This window comes from Rutidosis leptorrhynchoides, chromosome 9, assembly GCF_046630445.1.
Source record: "Rutidosis leptorrhynchoides isolate AG116_Rl617_1_P2 chromosome 9, CSIRO_AGI_Rlap_v1, whole genome shotgun sequence".
Lineage (NCBI taxonomy): Eukaryota > Viridiplantae > Streptophyta > Magnoliopsida > Asterales > Asteraceae > Rutidosis > Rutidosis leptorrhynchoides.
Genome location: NC_092341.1, coordinates 372,590,559 through 372,600,935, shown reverse-complemented (window position 1 = coordinate 372,600,935; position 10,377 = coordinate 372,590,559).

The following is a 10,377-nucleotide window of genomic DNA, read 5'->3' as shown; positions in this document are numbered from 1 at the left end:
GATACATATATACTATAATTTGAAAAGGTAACAATGTATTAATTATTTGATACCGTACATTAAACTTAGTGGTTTAAATATTTATTTGAATATATATGATAAGTTGAAATATTTATTATTAAAATTTATTTATAAATAACTTCCAATGTGTATTTAAAAACTGATTTATGTATATTAAAAAGATATATACATATATATAATTTCAAGTTATTTAGTAAACGATAGTAACATTTTCAAATTGCTACAGTACCCAAAATGCTACAGTGTTTTTGAAAATCACTATTTGTTACAGTGAATTGCTACAATGAAAATTGACTTTGCTTGCTACAGTGGTATAGTTTATGGATGATTTAAGACTATATTTTGACAAAGGTATGAGTCACGAAATGTAAAATGCAAGTTTTCTAAGCGTACGAAAATGCGTTCGAGAAACCGGAACCGGGACATAAGTCGAGTGACGACGTACGACATATCGGAACAAAAATTACAAGTCAACTATGCACGTGAATTTAATATAATATATAATTAACTATATAAATTATATATATTATATATTAATATTTATATTATGTCGACAAAGATAAAAACAAACGAACCAGGCTGGTGACAGTTGGCCATGCGATCGCATGGCCATATGCCCATGAAACCATGCGATCGCATGGAAGGAGAAATCAGGCCACACTATAAAAGCTCGACCATTTCTACTTCTGATTTAATTTAATTTTACTCCGTATTATTTAAATTATTTAAATTATTATTATTATTATTATTATTATTATTATTATTATTATTATTATTATTATTATTATTATTATTATTATTATTATTATTATTATTATTATTATTATTATTATTATTATTATTATTATTATTATTATTATTATTAATCTTATTAGTTTTATTATTAGTGTTATTATTTTTGCGATACAAAAATAATAATGTACATAAAATATTACGACGGAGTGCTGTCCAAGTAATTTTCAAAACGAATTTCCGAGCGAGCAAGAGCTAAGGAAAATATGGGTTATTACCAAGGAAATTATGGGTAATGTTCGGGGGTATTTTTGTGAATCAAACCTCGTGTTTATCATCTCCGATGCGTCTACGTGCTTTCCTGCAATATTGTATATCAATATTAAACAGTGAGTTATAGTCTCCCTTTTTAAATACTTTAAATATTTTTGGGCTGAGAATAAATGCAAATTATTTTAAACGCAATAAGACACAAGTACATACTAAATTCTACACTGAGTTAAACCGAAAATCCCTTAGCTTTGGTAACTAGTAGCTGCCAGTACATAGGATATGGACTGGTGGGCGCGAATAATTGTATATGGATCCATAGGGCTTGACATCCCCGTCTGTTCCAGGTATAGAAAGAAACTCTAGCCTGAACTATAAAACAGACGTATGCTATTTGAAGTTAGTACACGTTGGATTGCGTGTATTGTACATGTTGGTTGCATGTTAAACGAGGGGTACTTATTATAAACGTTAAGGCTTGGTTACCAGGGTGCTCAATTTTGTAGAACCGATTGATAAACGTATCGGATGAAACAACTGAAATCTTGTGGTCCACCTTTTATGTAAAACCTATTGATAAACGTTTTGAATAAAACAACTGAGATCTTGTGATCAACCTTTACATACAGATGATTTGAAATGTTAAAACATATTGATAAACGTTTTGAATGAAACAACTGAACTTTTGTAATCCACATTGATATACGGATTATGTGTAATATTAAAACTATGAACTCACCAACCTTTGTGTTGACACTTGAAGCATGTTTATTCTCAGGTTTCTAGAAGTCTTCCGCTGTTTGCTTATACGTGATACAAGATATGTGCTTGGAGTCATACATGCTATATACAAGAAACTTGCATTCACCAAACCATTACCATGTACCTTATTTTGACTGTATTGTCAACAGATGTATTATTGTAAACCATTTAAATGGTGATTGTATATACGTAGGAATCATCAGATGTTAAAAACCTGGAATTTATATATTCATTTATGAAATACCTTCTCAAACGAATGCAATGTTACAAAACGTATCACATAGAGGTCAAAACCTCGCAATGGAACCAGATGTTGATGTATTCGTCCAGGTGGATTAGGACGGGTCATCACAGTTGGTATCATAGCGTTGGTCTTAGCGAACCAGAATTTGCATTAGTATGTATAACCGGTTATTGTTAGGATACATTAGTGAGTCTGGACTTCGACCATGTTTGCATGATAAAAGTTGTTGCTTATAATTTCTTGTTAGAAATTACCTGCTTATCATTACTTGTGTGGAAAATTACCTGCTTATCATTCCTTGTGTGGAAAACTACCTGCTTATCAATTGTAGTCTAGACACACCTTATTGCATGGATTGCATGACTAGTGTATAGATAAAATGAATATCTTAGCGTATCTGTTACTGTTACCTTTACTTGACAGTTTTCGAAAGTTTCTCCGTAATTTGCGGAACCTTTGTACTATATATAGGTATTCTATGTAATTAGAATATCATCCTATATCCGAAAATCATTTCACATTGAAAATTCTTTATCTAACCGTGTAAGATGAATTCTGCAAGTAATTTGAGTTCTTCGGATTCCGATATGGATTTCCACCTGAGTTCCGAAAGCAGTGTAACCGGAATAAATCAACCAATCAGTCATCACCAATTCTGGATGAATTAGGGATGGGTTCGTAATCAACTTAATCAATGGAGACAAGAGGAAGGCGATCCTTTCCACCAACCAAATTCACCTCTTGGCGAAGAACCTGAAGCACTTACCGGCGAACCTGTTCGTAATACCATTTTCTCTCTCATCTCCAGAGTATCTCATCACGATTATATACTATCCCATATTCTAAATCTTATTTATCCGATCGTCCGAACCACCGATCATCCCGGAATAATAGAAGAAGTTAACGAGCTTCACGCTCGAGTTGTGGCTTTGGAGAATATGATGCACAATTTGCAGGCATCACAGGCATCACCGGCACCACCAGTACCAGCAGCACAACCAACAACAGTACCAAGACTACCAATAACAACATCCTCACCGCAAACCTTAACCTCACAATCTGTCCCACGAGTATCAACCTCATACGTACCGTAGGCACCGAAGAATACTAATAACCATAAACGATGAAGTATTGATTCATAACTTCATTGGAGAATTATCCTGCGACGATTATGTAATCTTTAATATAGAAGAGATTATTCGTTTCTAGTTCCAACCGAAAACCAAATGAGTTTAATAACTTATTAAATCTATATTACATCTGAAGGAAATATACATACATATATTTTCATAAAGATTGTAATTGAAAATCCTTTTGTACAAACTGTTAATGATGAGAATATTTTAACGGGTAGGTAATACCCTAGAAATATATAAATTCCACATTAATATGTTACACTATACATTCTTCAATTCTGATTCAGCAATCATTAACTATACTGCTCAAACCTACAGATATACGTATCTGTTCATCACAGAATAACCATTTTCATTCAATTTCATATTCTGATTTCGATAAATCAGAATCCAAGTCAAGATTAAACGGAAAACATCACTCTTAGATTCCTACATCTTTCAAAACCATGCTTCGAAAACCATGCTTTGAATTCAGGACTGTACTAGAACATCATATGATTACATTTTGCGTTCAAACCCATCGAAATTCTTGAAAACACTTCAACTAATGAACAAACGAGAAGACAAACCAATTACATGATATCTACAAGAAGAAAGATTTGTACTTATAATCATACATCTGAAAAGCTCTCGAAACCTAAGTAAAACTTTAACACGTATCTGTGATAAATCCTTCGGCATTATTATTATTGAAAATAACCTTACAATTCCTTTTCAAGTATCCAGTTTTGTCACAACTTCAGCAAGTCAACTTCATCTGGATAAGCCTTAATTAAACCTTGACATATACGATTACCCTTTCTATTGTTGTTACCGGGGAACCTTTTATATCCCACCATATTAGCAGTAAATGTACCAGCGACTCCGTCACTCTGCAATTTGAATCTCTCCGGAAATCACTATATATACCTTGAAATCTGATCATGTACTCATTATCGCATTGTAACGATAATTGTTATACCACACACCGGGAATCATCAATCATTACGTCTCGATTTTCATAGCGATTCTACGTCAACAATTATATATATATATATATATATATATATATATATATATATATATATATATATATATATATATATATATATATATATATATATATATATATATATATATATATATATATATATATATATATATATAACATCTATCTTCTGGACTTATGAGCTTAATTCTGAACTTCTGAAAAGCACCCTAACCTACCGATCAGTTTTTTTTTTTGAGTTTGAGAAAGCTGATGAATCAGCGAAAACTGAAGATAATGTTAACAGTCAAAAGTTTGATGATAAAGAATAGAATGGTGGTAAAGCTGAGAAAAATAGAAGGTTTGGAACTGGAAAATGGATTGAGCAAAGTATGAAGGAGGCTGTGGATAAATCACAAAGACTGAACCTGCCTTCAAAGAATCTAAATGATTAAGTATTTGCCGAAGCCATTAACGAATACCTTGCTTCCGAATCTAAACCCTTGCGGACAATATTCTTCATCATCCTCTGATATTAGAAATTCTAAGATATCATCGTATCTTTTATTATAAATAACCTCGATATTTCTGGAGATATCTTCATACCTATTCTTATCGGAAATCATTCATCTCTTCGCACTATCTGTGTTACATCATAAAAGAAACTATTTTAGTTTTTAATTTCTGAAAATTTTAAAAAATGGATGTTTTTGAAGTAGTGTTGGGAACTGAAGCATGAGTTAATATAATATAATGACACTTGATCAACGTGATTATACTACAGTAAGTCATGTTGAGTTTCTAATGGAACTTGATAAAATTTCACATATAACACCATCATCATGAACCATGTTACATAACTCTTTCATTCTATTTAATCTCTAAATATATCAAGAAAATACTTTTCTTGATGATTCGGTCTTTTCCAGATATTCTGGTAATTTGACAAATCAAGATCGTGCCAATACAATTACCTTCTCGGAACACTAACTATGTTCATCCAAAACTCCATAGCTACGAATTCTGGACCATTATTCGCTTGACTTGAAGTCGGGAAGGAAAAATGAAAGCATGGAGCTCCTAAATATAAGGGAAAATATAAAGCCTGACAACAACACATATATTATAAACCATGTATATCAATGCGTATAGCAATATAAAGACACGGGAGAATGATAAATACAACAATCCCTAGAGCATAATAGAAATAAACAGATTCTTCTGGTGGGAGCTGGAAAAGAAGGATGATTGTGGCAAACGTCAATATTAGGTCAAGAACCAGAACTGGATTGAGCATTTTCACAATCTTTTGAATGTATTAATTGGGGAAGAAAGAAGATTATAGGAGTGGTGAAAATAAATGAAACGGAAGAGGTCAATTTATAGCGAAATATCAGACATAGCAATCGAGACAGATTACGCATTTAATCAAAGGAAATCCTAATTTCCTTAAATTCCGAAGAATCAAATCTTATTTAGATTATGAAGATTTTCTATTCCTTAAATTCCGGAAATCAATCGTTACTACGTCAAAAGATATGACGCATCTCTATTCTTCATTTCACTCTATTACGATAACTTCTCTTATACGCTTCGAGTAATTGGATTGTTTTATCCATATTATTCAACGGTGATAAAAACAAAAATTCTATTTATCAACTCATATTCGGCATGAAAACATTTTTATTGTTAGCCATGACGACCTCACTCAAATTTCGGGACGAAATTTCTTTAACGGGTAGGTACTGTGATGACCTGAAAATTTCTGACCAAATTTAAACTTAATCTTTGTATGATTAACATTTCCGACACAATAAGCAAAGTCTGTAAAACTGAATCTCAAAGTTTTTGAACTACTTTTATATATTTAAATACCCTTCGGTTGTTTTTGACGATTCGCGAACAATTATATGTAAATAGATACATATATACTATAACTTGAAAAGGTAACAATGTATTAATTATTTGATACCGTACATTAAACTTAGTGGTTTAAATATTTATTTGAATATATATGATAAGTTGAAATATTTATTATTAAAATTTATTTATAAATAACTTCCAATGTGTATTTAAAAACTGATTTATGTATATTAAAAAGATATATACATATATATAATTTCAAGTTATTTAGTAAACGATAGTAACATTTTCAAATTGCTACAGTACCCAAAATGCTACAGTGTTTTTGAAAATCACTATTTGCTACATTGAATTGCTACAGTAAAAAATAACTTTGCTACAGTGAATTGCTACAATGAAAATTGACTTTGCTTGCTACAGTGGTATAGTTTATGGATGATTTAAGACTATATTTTGACAAAGGTATGAGTTACGAAATGTAAAATGCAAGTTTTCTAAGCGTACGAAAATGCGTTCGAGAAACCGGAACCGGGACATAAGTCGAGTGACGACGTATGACATATCGGAACAAAAATTACAAGTCAACTATGCACGTGAATTTAATATAATATATAATTAATTATATAAATTATATATATTATATATTAATATTTATATTATGTCGACAAAGATAAAAACAAACGAACCAGGCTGGTGACAGTTGGCCATGCGATCGCATGGCCATATGCCCATGAAACCATGCGATCGCATGGAAGGAGAAATCAGGCCACACTATAAAAGCTCGACCATTTCTACTTCTGATTTAATTTAATTTTACTCCGTATTATTTAAATTATTTAAATTATTATTATTATTATTATTATTATTAATAAGATTATTATTAATCTTATTATTTTTATTATTAGTGTTATTATTTTTGCGATACAAAAATAATAATGTACATAAAATATTACGACGGAGTGCTGTCCAAGTAATTTTCAAAACGAATTTTCGAGCGAGCTAGAGCTAAGGAAAATATGGGTTATTACCAAGGAAATTATGGGTAATGTTCGGGGGTATTTTTGTGAATCAAATCATCTCCGATGCGTCTACGTGCTTTCCTGCAATATTGTATATCAATATTAAACAGGGAGTTATAGTCTCCCTTTTTAAATACTTTAAATATTTTTGGGCTGAGAATACATGCAAATTATTTTAAACGCAATAAGACACAAGTACATACTAAATTCTACACTGAGTTAAATCAAAAATCCCTTAGCTTTGGTAACTAGTAGCTGCCAGTACATAGGATATGGACTGGTGGGCGTTAATAATTGTATATGGATCCATAGGGCTTGACATCCCCGTCTGTTCCAGGTATAGAAAGAAACTCTAGCCTGAACTATAAAACAGACGTATGCTATTTGAAGTTAGTACACGTTGGATTGCGTGTATTGTACATGTTGGTTGCATGTTAAACGAGGGGTACTTATTATAAACGTTAAGGCTTGGTTACCAGGGTGCTCAATTTTGTAGAACCGATTGATAAACGTTTCGGATGAAACAATTGAAATCTTGTGGTCCACCTTTTATGTAAAACCTATTGATAAACGTTTTGAATAAAACAACTGAGATCTTGTGATCAACCTTTACATACAGATGATTTGAAATGTTAAAACATATTGATAAACGTTTTGAATGAAACAACTGAACTTTTGTAATCCACATTGATATACGGATTATGTGTAATATTAAAACTATGAACTCACCAACCTTTGTGTTGACACTTGAAGCATGTTTATTCTCAGGTTTCTAGAAGTCTTCCGCTATTTGCTTATACGTGATACAAGATATGTGCTTGGAGTCATACATGCTATATACAAGAAACTTGCATTCACCAAACCATTACCATGTACCTTATTTTGACTGTATTGTCAACAGATGTATTATTGTAAACCATTTAAATGGTGATTGTCTATACGTAGGAATCATCAGATGTTAAAAACCTGGAATTTATATATTCATTTATGAAATACCTTCTCAAACGAATGCAATGTTACAAAACGTATCACATAGAGGTCAAAACCTCGCAATGGGACCAGATGTTGATGTATTCGTCCAGGTGGATTAGGACGGGTCATCACAACATGGTGGATGAATTTATCCACATATCTTACCTTGAATTCTTTCAAGAAACATTTGTGATTCCTTTTCACAATATACTTTTCATTAATCACCATATGTGTTTTTCATTAATCACCATATGAGTTTTTCATTAATCACCATATGTGCTTTTTCATTAATCACCATATGTGCTTTTTCATTAATCACCATATGAGCTTTTCATTAATTATCATATGTGCTTTTCATTAATCACCATATGAGCTTTTCATTAATCACCATATGTGCTTTTCATTAACCATATGCGCTTTTCATCATATATCCTTTTCACCATATGCGCTTTTAATCATATGCGCTACGCTTTTCATCATATGCGTTTTTCATCATATGCGCTTTTAATCATATGCGCTGCGCTTTTCATCATATGCGCTGCGCTTTTCATCATTTGCGCTTTTCATCATATGCGCTTTTCGGTGCTACATAGATATTTCTCATTTTCTGTTATCATTGACTGATAATCATATCCATTATGATATATATCAGAGAAAATTAACAAATTTATTTTTGATTTGAGAGAAAACAAGACTTTATTTATCAGAAAATTCGTACCATTTGGTAACATGAATTTTGCCTTTCTCGTTCATTTTATCAAGTTTGTAATACCTGATATAGTATTTATAATTCCTCCAGTTGATTTCAAATTAATGAAATATATCTTAGATTTGAGTATAGTGTGTGTGTGGTACCACTATATGCAATACAAATATTTACACCATGTGATTGATTTTGTACTTTGGCAGCATTCATATAAAAATTTCAACAAGATAATTAAAAATCTATTACCTGCAAACAAGTTACAATCCGCAGTACATAAAATATAACACCTAATAAACATATGTGTTATGGTCTAAAATTATTTATTTAGGAGTGACACATAACAAGTTAGACATCTTAGAAAATTTAGATCATCTAAGTCTAAGGTTGCTCGGGGTTTACTTAATCTAGGTTTTCAAAAGATTCACTCTCGTTTCTCTTTTGTGAATTCTTTGTAGACTGATGATCCGTGTTATCAGATCAATAATAAGAATCTCTTGGATTCTTATAAGAATATCTACTAATATCTTCATAAATTAAATTAAAATATTAATGTGAAACTATGTATTTTTAGGTAAACTTAAATTAGAAATGCGTAAAATTTTCTGAAAAATTATAATAAATATATAATGATAACTTCATCCGCTTTTTTGACACATTCAATCTTGTAAAAAAAATGTTGAGATAGCTAGAGAGAGACCAATGCTAATCTCCACTTATTATTAAATTATTTTACCATTTATCACATGGAGTATTTATTTATTTAATCTATATTAAGGAAATAATATTAATTATACCACATTATCTGAAATCATGTAATTGTTATGTGTTATGTCTCATCTTTTCATTTATACTTTACTTGCTTAAAGAATTGAAAAGAATAACCACAAACAATAAATGAGAAAAGATTTGGCTGTGAATGATCGATGATATATGTGTAGTATATTAAACCAAGTAAGGTGGTGGGATCTAAATTTAATCAATCATATGGAGTTAAAATTATATATACTCCTTTCTCTGTACAATAAAAGGGGGGCACAACACACAATGAATTAGGCTAATTTTTGGTCAAATTATTGCCTGACAAGGACTGCACAAATATATAAACAATTATAAAAATTTGATCAAGATGTTTCTTTCGGCTACTTTCCCTATATTATATGCAAAAGAAATTGGGAGTGAAATTAATGAAGGACTTGTGGGTCTAGCTTTAATCAATGATACGGAGTATATTATGAGGACAGAGGCTACTGCGAAGGGGGATCGATCAACACACACACGAAGCAACAATACTTTACTAATTTTATTTTCTTCGTTTTAGATTAGTTTTATGATAGTTTTAATTATTGTAAGTGTACTAATAAATAGCTTAAATGGATATTGTATTTTGAGGTTCTGCCATGTGAAGATAATACAAGTGAAGTGAAAAGTACAAGACTTTTAAAGCTACTAAGAAGATGTAACAACCCAACCCGTATTCAACCCGAATGATTTTTTTTTATTAACCCAAAAGCGGCGCTTTTGTTACCCAAAAGCGGCGCTTTTAATGGCATAAGCGGCGCTTTTGCCGTCTGATCAAAAAGACTGCAAACAACTGCCCAAGAGCGGCGCTTTTGACCTTAGGAGCGGCGCTTTTGGACCTGAACTAATGCAAACTCGAATTTTGCTAAGTGTTCAACCAACCCATC